The sequence below is a fragment of the Cricetulus griseus genome, chromosome 5 (genome assembly GCF_003668045.3).
Source record: "Cricetulus griseus strain 17A/GY chromosome 5, alternate assembly CriGri-PICRH-1.0, whole genome shotgun sequence".
NCBI classification, from domain to species: domain Eukaryota; kingdom Metazoa; phylum Chordata; class Mammalia; order Rodentia; family Cricetidae; genus Cricetulus; species Cricetulus griseus.
In genome coordinates this window covers 179,763,848-179,781,189 of record NC_048598.1, presented here as the reverse complement: position 1 = coordinate 179,781,189, position 17,342 = coordinate 179,763,848, and the positions used below count along the sequence as shown (strand labels likewise).

The 17,342-nt window shown below is 40.0% G+C and overlaps 1 pseudogene; it reads right to left on the bottom strand.

Annotated features, from left to right (window-relative positions):
- Positions 1–13,008: 13,008 nt before the first annotated feature.
- LOC118239015 lies at positions 13,009–13,500 on the bottom strand (annotated as a pseudogene).
- Between the last annotated feature and the right edge of the window lie 3,842 nt (positions 13,501–17,342).

The following is a 17,342-nucleotide window of genomic DNA, read 5'->3' as shown; positions in this document are numbered from 1 at the left end:
CAACTTAGATATTTTGCCAGAATGGGGCATGAATTTCAACCTATTGAGTAGAACAACCCTTGTTATCAGTGTAGACACTTAGTAAGCGATCTATGTTAATGTGTCTGAGACACAGGCAGGAGGAGCCCAAAAGGACTCTTGATAAACTCAAACGTTCCAAAAACTTGGCTGTTAAAAGTTTTCTTTTTAATCATGATGCAGGTGTGTTTCTCATGAGTTTTCTTCTTTAAATCCCTTTCTTTTGTCTATTTGTTTGCTTTCTACAGTGGTAAAGAAATGTTGTGGAGTTGAATGGTTGGTACTTATGTAAGTAAAAGAAAATTGTCCTAATTTGAACCAGCTCAGTCAAGATAGTACTTGATAACAGCCAGAAAATTAATCACAAAACAATATCAAAGTCATCCAAATTAGAAAATTGAAACTTACTTATCAATTCAGATGGCATGATATATATATATATATATATATATATATATATATATATAATTAGAAACAGACAAAGACTACATGAGGCATTAGAACCAATAAACAAATTAAGAAAGACAGTGAGATACACCATCGCTATTCCCTATAAATTAGTATTAGAGATATTAAAAAATCAAGAAAGAAAAATAAAGACATACAGAATTACACCATGCATAGGCAAACTCTCACTACCAAATTACTAGCCTCCTCCTCCTCCCTATGAGCTATTTGCACACACAAACACACACACAAACAAAGAGAGAGAGAGAGACAGAGAGAGAGAGAGAGAGAGAAAGAGAATGAGAGAGAGATAAATACATAGGACAAAATGCTCAGTTTTTTCAGTGTTTTTTTTTGTACATGATTTCAGAGATGACTACTTCACATTGGAAATTTGAAAATATTCACTCAGTATGAATATGATCATGAGCCCATATACACATATGCACGTAACTCAGTCGAAAGATGAGAAAAAATCAAATAAATATTTTAAAAAATACTTGTTAGGCATTTATCTAAACAATACTTATCTATGTTCATAGATGTCTAAAGAATTTCCAGTTTTGAATTATTATTGATCCATAGGTTAAATGCACATGAGAATGCCCATCACATAACTTAGTATAACCTGTCAGAAACAAGAGATAATAGTGTCTGATACACACATAAAGCATTTCATTGGTTTGTCTGTAGACGAGTGTGGTGAGACTGGTGTGCACTCTTCACCAAACAAAACACAGCTTCACCAAGTTCTCCCAGTCAACCAATAGGCTACATATGAGAGACAGGAACGTGTGTTCATGAGAGGTCTACACCAACATCTGCAACTATTGCAGGGTCATTCCCAGGAGTCAAGATAAGAAAAGGACTTCACTATGAAGCTGAGAGTGGTTTGTGGGGTGTGGGAAATGAGGAGTTAATGGGATGATTGGCTGATCACTATCATCAAAATATGTCATAGATACATAAAATGATTGAAGATACAATACAATGACTAAGTTGAATTGATCACAGTGTTTGAGGAAGAAGTCATTGACAAAGAAAGGATGGCAGAGAGAATCTGTGAGAATACTGTGATGTGGTCTTGAGATGAGGAAAACTCTGTCCTGTGTGTGAAACTGAATGGACCTGAGTGGGTTACAGCAAATGAGATAATCCAGGGTTATGAAGAAAAACACTGCCTGGCCTGAGACACATGGAGAATGAAAAGACAGAAAGATGCAAAATAAATCAGAGGCATGGAGATTTGATCCACAGGCCATCTGCTGTAAACGTGTCTCATGCACTGGTGAAATCCTAGGCATGACTTTAAAACTTGGATCCAATTTCAAGGAATTCATGATAACTGGGATATCTCTGAGTTAAATGACCCTGTAAAACCCGATTGCAAACACCTGACATGGGAAAGTTCTTGTGACCAAATAACCATGTAACTGACACTCCGTGATATGCCTAACTTCAGTTTTGTTTTCAAATGCCTGGTTTCTGTTAAAGTAAACAGCTTCAGGAATATTCTCTCTTCGACATACTTTGGAGTCTGTGGTTAAGAACTGTTCAGTCAGGATTCGTTAACCTCCACCTCCTGTTTATAGGTTTCAACTGACAGCCACAATAGCTTTTTTGTTGCAATTAAAATAATATGTAATTAAAATACAGCACCTGATTTGTGGTTTTTACACAAAAAACTAAAAACTGACTAAAAAACTGACTGACTAAAAACCCTACATAATAAAGTTGTTTACATCTTCTCTCCACTCTAGGAAAACAAATTTCCATCCCCTAAAAAAACAGCCAAAAAAACTTTATAGTTAGGATTTAAACCTGATCATCCTATTTCAAAATTGCCAAGACTGTTTCTAGTGGGCTTCTGGAAATGCACCTTGACACCTGGCCTGAGGGAGGAAGGGGTAAGGCACATGTGGATGTTATGGTGAGAGATGGCAGGTGACCCAGACACCTGGTCTGGTGTCCTACACGGCCCTGCCATGCAAAATCAGCCCTGGCACCACAGCTAGCGCTGTGAATAGCATTTCCAGCCTGGTGGCTCCATCATGAGTTCAATACTGAAAGCATATCAATGGGGGATTCACTTTTTAAAAGATGAGCTTTTCAAAATGCTCCATCGCAAGCCTGGGCTGCCCAAAGCTGCCAGCCTCCATGGATGCACTGAAGAGCTTTTCTGCAGGAACTGTACTTAGGGGGAAGCCCAGACATCAGACTGCTAAGGTAGAAAGCCCAGGCCAGGATGACCTCTTCAGGTTCCAGTGATTAAGGGGGTCACAGGTGTGTTCCAGCACCTCTTCCTCCAAATATGCAAGCACCATGGCTTTGGGTAGCTTCTCTCACTTATCTCTCTTTATTGGAGCAATGAGTGACCACAGGCTCTCCCCTGTACCAATGTCTTTAAGTGGGGACCCTGAGTCACAGCCATTGGAGGTGGCCATGTCTTCTGAGGTAGAATTCAGTATTTCTAGCTTCCTGATTAAGTCTTGTCTGAACTGCTCTGCCTCTTGTACAAATTCATCTTTAATGTCTAATCTACTCATAATTGTACATGAATAGGACACAAGAACATAATTACTGCATCCATCATGATGGTGTTTACACAATGCTTTTCTTATTTTTAAATTTAATTTAATCTAAATTTTCAGCTTCACACCTAATTTCTCACAGATTTTTTTAACCACCTCCTTATGTTCCCAGTTATAGGTGTTTCCTCTCATTTTAAAAAACAGAAAGAAAAATCACAAATATAGAAAAAATCAAAATCCTTGTTTTGTTCTCCTAATACTCCTGTGAAGTGTGGTTGATGTAACCTGGGTTATCTGCTGTGGAAAACTGACTTCCTCCCAGCAGTTGACAATCGTGAGTGGCTTCATTGCTAAGAGTGGGACTTAGTGTCTACTGCCAATGCTCCATGGTTGTATTTTGTCTGGCTTGAATGGCATTCTTACTTGGTCTGAAGAGTAAAAATCTGGAGTCAGATATGGAGGAAAATGCTGAGAAATCAGAGAGAAGCAGGAACAAGTCAAAGCCACCTTTACCTCCTTAGATTCCCAGCAGAAAAGAGAGCAATTTCCTTTGTTCCAGTTTATATCCCTTCCCCACCCAAATCTCACCTCTTCCCCCTGACCAGCCATCTCACTTCCTTTCTGTCCTGTCAGTCCTCCAGACCTCTATGGTTAACTAGTGGCAAGCTCCATCCTCTGATCTTCAGACAAGCTTTATTTGTCCAACCAAGAAATCACCACAAGCTTGAGCTTCTCCATGTCTTGTTCACAGTCTCTGTGAGTTCACATGTGCATCTGTTATATTGTGTCCTAGAAACAGTTTCCTTGATGCTGCCCATACCTTGTGGTTCTTGCAATCATTCCAGCCACTCTTCTTCATAGGTTCCTGAGCACTGGCGGGAGGCTTGTGACAAAGACATCCCATTTAGGAATAAGCATGCCAAAGGCTCTCTCTCTCTAGAGGTACTCACGTTGTGGATTTAATTTTGCTCTTCTTAAACACAGCAGTGTGTGAAGCAGAATATTGGGGCAGCTGTCTGAGCTCTGCTCACAACTGCAGAGTCATTCCTGTCCCTGATATATGAGCTCATCATAAAATAGCACCTTCAGTTTTCATTAAGTAGAGTCTTGTGGAGTTTTCTACTATACAATGTGGAAATCACATCTGGCATAAAACCACTTTTCATGGACAGGACTAGGTCTGTCCAAACTTCCAGACTCAGCCAATGGAATCTGTCATTTCTTGCTCTCCCTGACAGGACTGCAGCTCTCTCCTCCAACCTCCATGTTCCTTGTATGTTACTAAATTTTAATTCTGCATTCCTGTCAGTGACTGGGGCTGTGTTAGTTTGAATTACAAGGTCCCCCAGTGGCTCCTGTTTTGAATACTTGGTTCTCAGTTAGAGCAACTCTTTGGGCAGTAATAGCAGGTGTGGTCTTGTTGGAGAATGTGTGTGCATGGTAAAAAGCACTGAGGTTCTACAGTTACATGGTATTTTCAGTGTGCCTCTCTGCTGCCTGCTTGAGGATCAAGTTGTTAGCCCTCAGCTGCTGCTCCTGTCACTATGCCTTTGGTTTGCATATCTTGGATACTAATGCTTGGAAACTGTAACAGCAATTAAATGATTTCTTTGTAAGCTGTATTTGTCATGGTGTTTTGTCAAAGCAATAAAAATTAGGTAAGACAGATATTCTTAATCTTTTGGACACTGTGGGGATCAACTCAGAGAACAAAGCTAGAATTTAGGTGGCTCTTAGAGAAATGAGTTGTCTCAGTCACTACTCAGGTGTCACCCATAGACCCAATATGATCACTGTTATATTTAGATAAAATGGCCAATTGTGTGAGAGAGATTTTCTAGATGAGCAGATCTAGCTTCTCATGAACATTAGCATGTGATGAGATACATATGTTCAATACTTTGCTGGTGATGCAATTCCATTTAGGGCTCTTGTTAATACAATAACTCATGCTTAACACGCCATTTCCACACAGACACAGACTTTACCAAAGGAATCAGTCTGTACAAATTCCATGATGAACAGAGAGGGAAGTCATAAAAACTAAATTAGCCACAACAAAGAGGATGTCAGATGTGAACCTGATGTTTACAGTCAGCAGGGGAAGGAGGGAGGTTTGAGTCTTGGGAGTGATTGTGATTCAGTATCTGGGTCCACTTTCCTCTTGATTTTCCCTTAAATATAGAAGCAACTCTAATAAAGAAATGTGACACAGGATCTCACTGATCTTGAGAAAAAAGACACCAGAACACCCATGAACTTCCTGCTGTGACATCAGTGATATATAATGGAGATGTTTTTACCCTCATCACTGTCACTTTGCATTTTGTTCATCAGAGACTCTGCCTCCAATTCTTAAATAACAGCAGAAACACAGGAGATGTATTGAGGACAATAGTCACCCAATGCAAAACTATTAAGAGAGACATTCTGGGAATGGTAAGATGAAAACCCTAAGCTGCAGATAAGAGTAGATAGTTATGTCTTTATAATCTCCTGGGATGGATGTGTGTTCTGTGTCTGCTGTGCGCACCCTGGTGGTCGTGAGCGGCCTCACAGTGAGGTTTTTGTCTGGGTTCACACTGAGATAACTCACTGTGTATCTAGTACAGTAATAAGTGGCGGTGTCCGCAGACTTCACACTGTTCATTTGCAGGTACAGAGTGTTCTTGGCATTGTCTCTGGAGATGGTAAATCGATCCTTCAAGGACGGTGCATACTTTGTGGTACTGCTATCTCTATTAATTTCTGCAATGCACTCCAGCCCCTTGCCAGGAGCTTGGCGGACCCAACCCATCCAGTAGTCACTGAAGGTGAATCCAGAGGCTGCACAGGAGAGTTCCAGGCTGTACTAGGCCACCCCCAGACTCCACCAGCTCTACCACGCACTGGACACCTGCAAACACAGAGAATCCTGTCAGTAACTGCCAAACAAGCTTGGTATTTATACCACTCTTGTACAGAAACATACTCAGTACCTATTAACAGAGCAACAAGGAAAACCCAAATCCATGGTGTGTGTGTTGTTCAGTGCTGATCACTGAATGGTGAGACCTGGGAATCCAGGGTTGGGCTCCTTTGCCTGAGCTCAGGGTCAGTGCTGGGCTGGTTTTCATGAGAAGAGAGAGGCCTTGTTTGCATGTCTTCCTGGTATATGGTAAGTTCTGTTGTGGGAGCCTAGAAATGTCAGGTCCTAGTTTGTGTATAAGTGTGCTTGGGATACTCTGGCAATAAAGATAATGGTTGGAATGTTTTGTATCATATTAAGATATTCTCTCTGGTAAACACAGAGTCTCATCTATTTCATTTATACTGGCAAACAGAAGAAAGATGCATTTTAGTGTTAGTTTCCCCCAGTTCTCCATGTTCTGGATTATACAGAGCAGTGGACATTGCTTTGTCGTGTGCTCTGTAGCTCTTTTCTGTAAGCATTGTCCCTACTGTGTGAGCTTCAACCTTGATGGACATGGCACTCCCTGAGTTGTATGTAGCCCTGAGTACTGCTGTCTGCTGAGGTTGGGAACCCCTTTTATTGTGACAGTGGTTAGTTTGGTGGAAAAATTAATGTAAATAAAGATAGGATGAAATGTTGCCCTTAGTAAAACAGGGGCTTCAGAGGATAGAAAATATGTACAATGAAATGTCACACAGTTAGAACATCTGACTTTCTATTGTGGAGTCTTACAGACTGTGCCTTAGGTTAATCATTAAGAGAAAGATCTGAGTCCCAGAAGTCCAACTAGCCCAAATTCTTCTAATTTTAGTGTTGGGAGATATGCTTACAGGTTTAAAAGTGCATCCACACTGAAAGAAATCTTTTGGAATGACTTAAGCCTAGTTGAAGGTATTTTTGCTAACAGCTTCAAGGTGAAAACCTTGGGAAATAACCTGAAGTTTAAAAAGGCACAGAGTGGAATGAAAGATCTCATTAAGGTCCAGGAAAAAATATACAGCAGCCAGTTATTGTTGGCTGACATGCCTTCCTTGCTAGGATTGGTTCGTGACAAGATGCAAGGATTAATTCCTTGTGCCATTTTCTGCCCTTACCCTTACTGATATAATATATAATGTATATGCATATAAACAGATCTGTTAATGAGTGGGGGTGCACCCTGAGGATTTAAAATAGAGATGTTTCTTTTTCATATATAATTTTTAGGTTTATGATTCTTCTAAGATTTTTTTGTAAGATTATCTTTAGAGATAAATAATAAAATTATTGGTCCTTTCTTTGTAACTGCAAAATGCAGCCTGGCAGTAAAACAATATCTTTCTTGCTTGGACATTGTTAGTCTGTAACAAATTGCTTGGATATGAATGTATGTTTTCCTTGGGCGATTTGTTTTTCACCTGTAAAACCTAAAAGGTTAACCATGTAAGGAATATGGAAAACATGTTATTTTTTTTATTTGTATTTATTGTAAGAATTCACTTGAAAAGTAGAATGTAACCACATAGTAATTTTTGTATTGCTGGAAAGATTCTACTGTGGTAGGTGAGATGTAAGGAAAGAATGAAGACAGGAGAAGGAAAACACCAGGAAAGATGTAGAAGGAGATTTAGGAGCCAGACAAGAGGGATAGAGGGGACAGATCCAGATACAAGTAAGAAAAGAAAGGAAGAACTGAGCCAGAAGCTGACACAGAGACCTTCAGTGTGTGTGAGTGTGTGTCAGTGTGTAAGTGTGTGTGTGTGTGTGTGTGTCAGTGTGTGTGTTAGTGTGTGTGTGTCAGTGAGTGAGTATGTGTGTGAGTGTATGTGAGTGTGTTGTGAGTGTGTGAATGTGTGAGTGAGTCTGTGTGTGTGAGTGTGTCTGTGTGCATATGTGTGAGTATGTGAGTGTGTGTATGTGTGTATTGTGTGAATGTGTGTGCATATGTGTTTGAGAGTGCGTGTGCGTATGTGAGTATTTGAGAGTGTGTTTGTGTGTGTGTGTGTGCGTGCGTGTGTGTGTGTGTGTGTGTGTGTGTGTGTGTGTGTGTGTGTGTTCCTTCCCTTCTTTACCAGCACCAGAGATTTAAAAGCTGTCCCCCTCACCAGCTCCAGATAATTCAGAAAACTCAGGTTCATTGGTAGTGAGCTGACATCGTAGGTTTCCTGTCAAACCGTAAGATACTGGAGACTGGTCCTCAGGGAAGCGATACTGGGGTAGTAAACACACAGTGTGTGCAGACTGCTGTGGTGGATCTGGGCTAGGAGACATGATATGGCAGGGACTTGGTAGCTTCCGATAAAGCCTGGAGTATATTAAAGGCAGAGACACTGGGCTACAAAGGAGGGTTTGTACGGAAGAAAGAGGAGGGGAAATGTGCCCCCTGTTGGTACAAACCTCCCTGCAGCGAGGTTTGTGTCTGGAGTCCCCTCATTGTGGAGTCTCTTACACAGTAGTAAGTGGCTGTGTCCTCAGGTTTCAGGCTGTTCATTTGCAAGTACAGGATGCTTTTAGAATTATCTCTGGAGATGGTGAACCGGCCCTTCACAGATGCATTGTACTGTGTTGTGTAACTACTCGCTTTGTTTCTACTCTCTGCAACCCACTCCAGCCCCTTCCCTGGAGGTTGGCGGAACCAGCTCATGTAGTAATCACTGAAGGTGAACCCAGAGGCTGCACAGGAGAGTTCCAGGGAACCCCCAGGAAGTATGAAGCCTCCCCCAGACTACACCAGCTGCACATCACACTGGACACCTGCAATAGTAGAGAATTCTGGTAAGGAAAATGTTACACACATCCGCTGTCCCTCTTACTCACGCCCTCTTCTTACTCGGGCTCCCACACACTCAGCATCACTTGTTCCCATAAACGACCTTTAAAAATAGATACGAGGAAGATGCAGCTCAACCACAACTCCATGGTGAGAGATCTGTGTTCAGTGCTGATCCCTGAATGGGAGACAAGGGAAGTCAGGACTGGGCCCCTCTGCTAGAGCTACAGGCTCAGGTCTGGGCTGGTTTTCATGAGCAGAGGGAGACAAATTTGCATTTCTTCCTGCTATATCATCTGTGCTAGGGTTGAAACAGTAGAGGAGGCAGTTATTAGAACAGAAGGCAGAAGTTAAATGGATGAGTTAGCAGTAACAATGTTCAAATGTCACTTATTGTGTGTGTGCTAAACTCTTCAATGTTTTGTCCTTTAAACATTTCAAAAACTCATTCTGCTTCAGAATTATAATAAAATATCATTTTGAAAATTTAGAGACAATTGATAAAAAGCTGAGTTAATGTTGAATAGAAATATTAAAATCTAAAGCCTCCTTTGAGGACTGAATTCAGTAGTGTAGCATGCTCCGTTGCCTAGACTTGATCCCCTTTTCCAAAGAATATATCTTAAGAATTATGACTGTTCTCCAGAGTTAGATTTTGTTAAGTGACAAAGCTATTCAAATGCCTAATTTATATATTTGTTGTAGCAAGCCAACATTTTGCTTGGGTGTGTTTATCATCCTTAGGTATTAACTCACTTTTAATTTTAATACCCTTAGAGGAAGCAGAGGTTCCATGTCTGGGTTAACCAAGGCATCTCCTGCCTGGTCTCTAGGTTGTGTTCAGGTATCGTTCTGTCTATCTGAACTCTTGAAGGTTGGAACTTCCATAATGTTTGGACAATAAATCACGGAATGAGCAATCTTGAAATAATGACATCCTACATGAGAAGAAAATGTTGAATTATAATATTTCACTTGTTGAGTTTATTCTGAACGAAGGAAAGGAACTTCACAGTGGGTTTTGGATCTTGTGGGTTGTGTCTCTACTGTTTCTATGGTTTTCCCAGGAAAGTGACTAAGGTTCAACGAAACAACTACAAATCTGTATCAGTCTTGCTTTTGAAACTTCAAGGAGACAATCCATATTCATACTGATTATGGAATACAATCATTCTAGGTGTACATAAACAGATGTTGTGAAATAGAAATCTGATAAATATGAACAGATTAATTGCATTTGCAAGTAAAGAAAAACAAAGTTGATTTCTGGATAACTGGTTAAACTGAGGAACAGTTTTGAGTGAGGTAACCCAGACTGAGAAAGACAAACATTATGTCTTTTCACTCATATTTAGATCTTAGTTTTCAATATTACTTTGATGTAAGGGTTTTAAATTATTATGATTTTATATACTAATGTATCTTAAACACAGCTTATAACAGGTATGCCTACCATGAAATTTGAATAGTTTTATTAAACAATATTTTGGAATTTTTCATACATGTATGAAATGATAACCCACTCCGTCAATGCCACCAGACTCCTTTAGTTTTAAGGTCTCAGGTCAGTGCTAATGTTCTTTTCATCCTTGTATTCCTGAGTTCCTGGTTTTTGATCAGGAAGCTCACACTGCTCAATTTTTTCTTCCCTTTTCCACAAATATGATGGTCTTCAATCATTCCCAGAAAATTATCTCGCTGTCATCTTGTTGCAGCACAGGCTCCACACCTACTTCTTGTGCCATCCAGACTGTGGAATGTAGAGGAAACACCTGCTGGTAGAAGCAGCTGCATCCCATAATTCCCCCTCCCTCCTCAACTCCCAAGTCCTCCCCATCCATATTGAATACCTTCTTGTCTTTTGAAGACAAATAGGCTTCTAGTGAATAAAATACAATAAAGTAAAACTAGATAAAAATAACACATTGGAACAGGACAAAACAAACAAAAAAACTGGAGGAAAAGTGCCCAAGAAAAGGCACAAGAAACAGGTGTGGATGCAGAGACCTCCTGATTTACATGCTCAGGAATCCCATAAAACCAAAAAATTAGAAGCTGTTCTATATAGGAGAAGGAACCTTATAATAAAAATGAGACAGTTAGCCTCCCAAATGCATTAGAATTTGATACCTGACGACATCAGCTGATGGACCTGCAGCCTATGCTTAGGGGTATTTGGTTTTCTCAGTCAGAATACTTCAGATAATCTAATTTTTCATTTGAAAGATGTTATAATTGGATTTTGATACTGGGTTAGGGATAGGACCACAAGTACATTTGCACTTTCTGCTCTAAAACCCCATCTGCTGTCAACACACATGGGGCCTAGTTCTTCAATAGAGAAATTTATTCCACTACGAGATAAACTGTCTTCATGGTGATTGAAGAATTGGGTCATTTCTATTATTGTAGCATTCCCAGGAGAGAGACATGGATTCTAGGAACTTACTGACCTTGTATCCTTCTAGGGGAGGGTTCTAACTGCCATTGGAGATGGTCCCCTGGGCCTTGTGTGTGGTTAACTGAGAGGAATAAACTCTGAGTAGAGTCAGGAAACACCCTTGCTGGCCCCTCTGCACTTACTCTCCAGGATCTGCATAACTGATTTATTTTGGTTTTCCTTTTTGATGCCTCATTGTAAAAATACTTATCAATGTTATTGATCATGTGGACTTGATTTCATAGTAAATCATAATGATATTTCAGAATGTGTTCCTGTGTGTTTTCTTCAATAGAACAAGGTCTCAAATTGATTAATCTCACTCCTCCATATGGATTGCTATGAAATGTTTCTATACAGATTTATACTCTCTCAGCAATTTTGTACAGGTCAGGACGGTTGTCCTAGGAATCTCTTGTGACCATGGCAGTCCTAAGATGGATTTCTGTGGAGTATGGAATCTTTGTCTATTCTTGAGAATTCCAGCTGTCCCCACAGAAGTCAGCCCTGTGCACCTTGCATGAGTCCAGCTAGTCCAATCTAACAACAACTCAGCATTCATATTACTTTCAATCTTTCTGTTGACAGTTCCCCAGCATTCACAGATAAGGGAACCCCTCTTTCCTGACTCTGTGGTTTATATCTGAGCAAGAGTTCATGATGGTGTCCAACCTTTATGCTGCAAATAAGACATTGGCAGGACAGTGGGACTTGGAGGACAAGAAATTTCTTTAATAAAAACAGTAGCCATGCTGCCAATGGCAGAATTATTTTTCCTGATATTCAGCCTTTGTAGAGCCAAGGTATGTGTTTTCTCCTAATTAAAACAGAAGAAAAACAATAAATCCTACATAGACAGAATTGCTTAGATACAGATATGTGAAAGTAATAACAGAGTCAAAAGTCAACAGAGGTCATTAGTGGCCCTTGACACCTCCAAAAACAAAAATCTACTCAGTCTCTCTCTGTCTCTGTGTTTGTGGTGTTTGTATGCGTGTGCGTGTGTGTATGTGTGTGTGTGCTTGTGTATGTGTTGGTGTGGGGTGATGGGATTATCCTGTGACATACACTGATGTCCAGTCAATGTCAGTCAGTGTCACCCTAAAATGTGTTGCAAAGACAATCCAATTTCAGGAAACAGGACATTGATCACACAGGGCTCCTGATGACATCAATGTCTTTTACATTATCAGCTTAGTATCCCCATGATATGGCCCAGTGTTAGTGATCAGGAGCCCAGAATGCTGAGAGAGTAACAGACTCTATACCAGAGGACTCCACAGTGTGACATTCGGGCCATCTTCATCTCTCAATTGAGAAGAAATGTGATTACTACCAAAAAAGAAATAAAGTATCAGACCTCCCCATAAATGATCACATAGAATTGTAATTAATGGAAAGGTAAAGAGACTCCCCACAATTTATGGAGACAACTTACACCAAAGTATTTTGTGTGCTCTTAGATACAAAACTGAATTTTGAAAAGTATTTTTGTTTGTTCTGATATTTTTGATTTTTATTTTCCTAGTCAAATTCATATTATAGTGTATTCCCAATAAAATCCTAGTATCTTAGATTTAAAGGTCACACACACACACACACACACACACACACACACACACACACACTATAATGTATTGTAATAGTTTCTTATTCTCTGTTTCATTAAAGCAGAAGCATGCCAATGTAGGTGTTCACTTATAAAAATCTCCTCAAGTTCTGGTTACTGCAGGAAAACCAATAAGGACGACTTCATTATCAGATGTTATTTGGAAAAAGTGACAAACACCATGTAGGACTGTTAGGAGTAGGGTAAACACGGGGCACACAGATTGATTATTTCTGTGTAAGTATCCAGGCTGATCTCCTCTTAGCTTCCTGCTCCTCTTGGTTTTCTGACACACTCAGGATGTGGTTGCAACACTGTGTGTCTTGCACAGTAATAGACTGCAGAGTCCTCAGATGTCAGGCTGCTGAGCTCCATGTAGGCTGTGCTGGAGGATGTGTCTGCAGTCAGTGTGGCCTTGCCCTTGAATTTCTGATTGTAGCTAGTACCACCAGTAGAAGAATTAATAACTCAAATCCACTCCAGGCCTTGTGCTGGCTTCTGTTTCACCCAGCTCAGATAGTAGCTGCTGAAGGTGTAGCGAGAAGTCTTGCAGGACAGCTTCACTGATGCTCCAGGTTTCACCAGCTCAGCCCCAGACTGCTGCAGCTGGATCTGGGAGTGGACACCTGTGGGGACAAAAGCAGAGTGGATGTCACTGTCACCTGACTGAATGGCCCCTCCTCATGTCTGGAACTTGGAGCCCCTACCTGTAGCTGCTGTCACCAGGAAGAGGATGATCCAGCTCCATCCCATGGTGAGGACCTGTGATCTCAGTGACTGTGGAGAGGACACTGATCATGTGTTGTTGGTGGTGTGGACATCCCTGTATTTACCACCATAGACTCCTGTGATTGGCATATTCATGAGCTGGGTGCTTCTTAGATAAGGACCTAGTCCAGCTGGAGAGGAGGGAGGTGGAGGACACCTGGGTCAGTCAGCAGGATGCTGAGATCCAAATCGTCAACCTGTCAGAGGAAGTAGTGATTCCTGAGACCTGTGCAGATCCTGTGGATATAACATCATGGCCTCATCTCTCCATTTACAATTAGAATACCAACCAAGTGATTAGGTCCGTTTCCTGACAAAATTGATTTACATGTGACAGTTTTAATGAGGATAAAACTAATACTCCTAAATTTGCAACCTTATTTCACATATAATAAGCTATTAATGTTTCTTTTTCAGCATGCTGCAGGTGTGTGTTTCTTGTGGGTTATTTTGTTCTTTAAATCCCTTCCTTTTGTCTATTTGTTTGCTTCATATAGTGATAAAGAAATGTGGAGTTGAACGGTTGGTCCTTATATAGGAACAACATAATTATCCTATGTTGAACCAGTTTAGTCAAGATAATACTTGTTACTAGCCAGAGCATCAATCACAAAGAGAAAATGAAGTTCATCCATAGTAGAAAATTGAAAACAATTTACCACTTCCGATGACATGAATGTATGTAAATGTATAAAAAGAGACAGCATTTACAAAAGAAATTAGAACCAATAAACAAAGAAAAATGGTGTGAAATACCATAGGCACTATAAATCAATGTTAGATGTATTAAAATATAACAAATGAAAAAATAAAGATATACATACACAATGCCTCCCCAAACTCCACTCCCAAACTCATATCCCCCTTTTCCCTAATATCTATTTACATACACATGCGCACACTCACAAAAAATATGCATAAATATATATATACAACCTGCTCAGTTTGTTCATTCTTTAATGTAGGTGATTTCAGGGCTGACCACTGCACATTGAAAGTTTGAAAATATTCACACAGTATGAATATGACCATGAGCCCATATAAACTTGTGTAGGTAACTGAGTTGCAAGAAAACAATAATATTTTAAAAATAGAAAACACCTGATAGCCCTTTCCAAATAATGCTTTTGTGATAGCCCTTTCCAAGTAATGCTTCTGTAAGTTCAGAGATATCTAAAGAAATCCTGCATTTTGAATTTTTTTGGATTCACAGATTAATTACACATTGGAATGTTCATCACATAACTTAATATAACTTGTCAGAAATAAGAGATAACAAGGCTGATACACACATAAAGCATTTCATTGGTTTGTCTGTAGATGAGTGTGGTGAGACTGGTGTGCACACTTCACCAAACAAAACACAGCTTCACCATAAGTTCTCCCAGTCAACCAACAGGCTACATATGAGAGACAGAAATGTGTGTTCACGAGAGGTCTACACCAACATCTGCATCTATTGCAGGATCATTCCTAGGAGTCAAGATAAGAAAAGGACTTCACTATGAAGCTGAGAGTGGTTTGTGGGGTGTGGGTTTAAGGAGTTAATGGGATGATTAGCTGATCATTATCATCAAAATATGTCATAAATACATAAAATGACTAACTAACGATACAATAAAATGATTAAGAAGAAATTAATCACTGTATTTGAGGAAGAAGTCATTGGCAAAGAAAGGATGGCATAGAGAATCTATGAGAATACTGTGATGTGGTCTTGAGATGATGAAAACTGTCCTGTGTGTGAAATTTAATGTTCCTAAATAAGTTACAGCAAGTGAAACAATCCAGGGACATGAAGACAAATGCTGCCTGACCTGAGTTACAGGGAGAATGAAAAGACAGAAATCCTGGTATGCAGAGCATTGTTCTGATTCCCAGAGGCTGAGTTGACAGTGGAAGGGAACAAAGTCAGAAAACACAGGGAATTCAAATTCCACAATTATTTAATGATGTATATTCAGCATTTGAGCCAGAAAGGATGACATGTGACAGCAAGTTAGCATCCCAGCCTTTTGTTTCTGTACCTTATTCATAACTTAAATATAAGGTCATGTTATTGATTTAAGAAATTGTGATTTGACAACCTGTGATTTTAAAAACCAAATTTCAAAGACTAGTGATAGTATAAAAATGCATTGTTGATGTCTACTCTACTCATGATTGTTCGTGAATAGGACACAAGAATATAATTACTGGATCCATTGTGTTGGTGTTTACACATGTGCATTTCTCATTTTTAAATTTGATTTAATCTTATTTTTGCTCCACACCTAAATTCTCACAGATGCTCCACTACTTTCAGGTTTTTCTCTCACTTAAAATGCAAAACAGAAAAAAACACAAATAAAATGAAAATTCAACACAGTCCCTGTTTTTTTTCTCAAACCTTTCCTCTGAAGTGTGGTTGATATAACCTGTGTCTCTCTACTTTGGAAAATTGACTTCCACAAAGAATTTTTCAGTTGTGCATGGCTTCATTTCTAATAGTGGTTCTTAGTGCCCACTGACACTGCTTCATGGTTGGATTTTGATTGACTTGTGTAAATGGAGCTCTTAATTGGCCTGAATAGTTAAAACCTGGAGTCAGATATAGAAGAAATGGTTGAAAGATCAGAGAGAAGGAGCAAACCAAAGATACCCTTACATCATTAGCTTCCCAGCAGAAATGAGAGCAAGTTCCAGTTTCTTCCTAGTTATATCTTCTGGCTGCCAAGACATCTCACCTTCTGTCTGTCTGTACTGACCTCCAGACCTCTATGGTTAGCTAGTGGTAAGCTCCATCCTCTGATCTCCAGACAAGCTTTATTTGTACAAGCAAAAATAACCACAGGCTTGAGCTTCTCTATGTCTTGTTCACAGTGCCAGAGTTCATATGTGCATCTGCTAAACTGTGTCCTAGAAACAGTTTCCATGATGCTGCCCAGACATTGTGGTTCTTGCAATCATTCCAGCCAATTATCTTCATAATTTCTCAGTGCTTCAGCCAATCTGAGCACTGAGGGGAGGGTTGTGACAAAGACATCCCATTTAGGAATGAGCATGCCAAAGGCTCTCTCTCTCTCTAAAGGTCATCAAGCTGTGGATATAATGTTGCTCTTCTTAAACACAGCAAGTGTGAAACAGAGCACTGGGGCAGCAGACTGATCTCTGTTACCAAATGCAGAGCCTTTCCTGTCCCTGAGACATGACCTCATCATAAAATACCACCTTCAGCTTTCACTAAGTGGATTCTTGTGGATCTTTTTAGCATACAATGTGGAACAACATACCTGGTGGAAAACCACTTTTCATGGACAGGACGAGGTCTGCCCAATCTTCCTGGTCTCATGTAAAGGAATCTCTCATTTCCTGCTCTCCCTGTCAGAAATGTCTCCATCTTCTCCCACATCCATGTTCCTTGTATGTTATTAACTGCCAATCCTGTATTCCTTTCAGTGACTGGGGCTGTGGTTGTTTGAATTGGAAGGTCCCCCAATGTCTAGTATGTTGAATACTTGGTCCTCTCATAAGGCACTTTTTTGGGAAGTACCAGTAGGTGTGGTCTTGTTGGAGAATGTGAGTTAATGGGGGAAGTCTTAGAGGTTCTAGGAATTCATGGCGCTTTCACTGTGCCTCTCTGCTGCCTGCTTGTGGATCAAGACAGAGCCACCAACTGCTGCTCCAGCCACTCAGCCTTTGGTTTGCAAATCTTGGACTCCATTGTTGGAAACCATAATCCCAACTAAGTTCTTTCTTTCTTTACATGTTTCCTTCCTCACAGTTGGTCTTGCTGTTTTATCACAGCTACAGAAAATTTACTAAGACAAACTTTCTCAGTTTTTTGC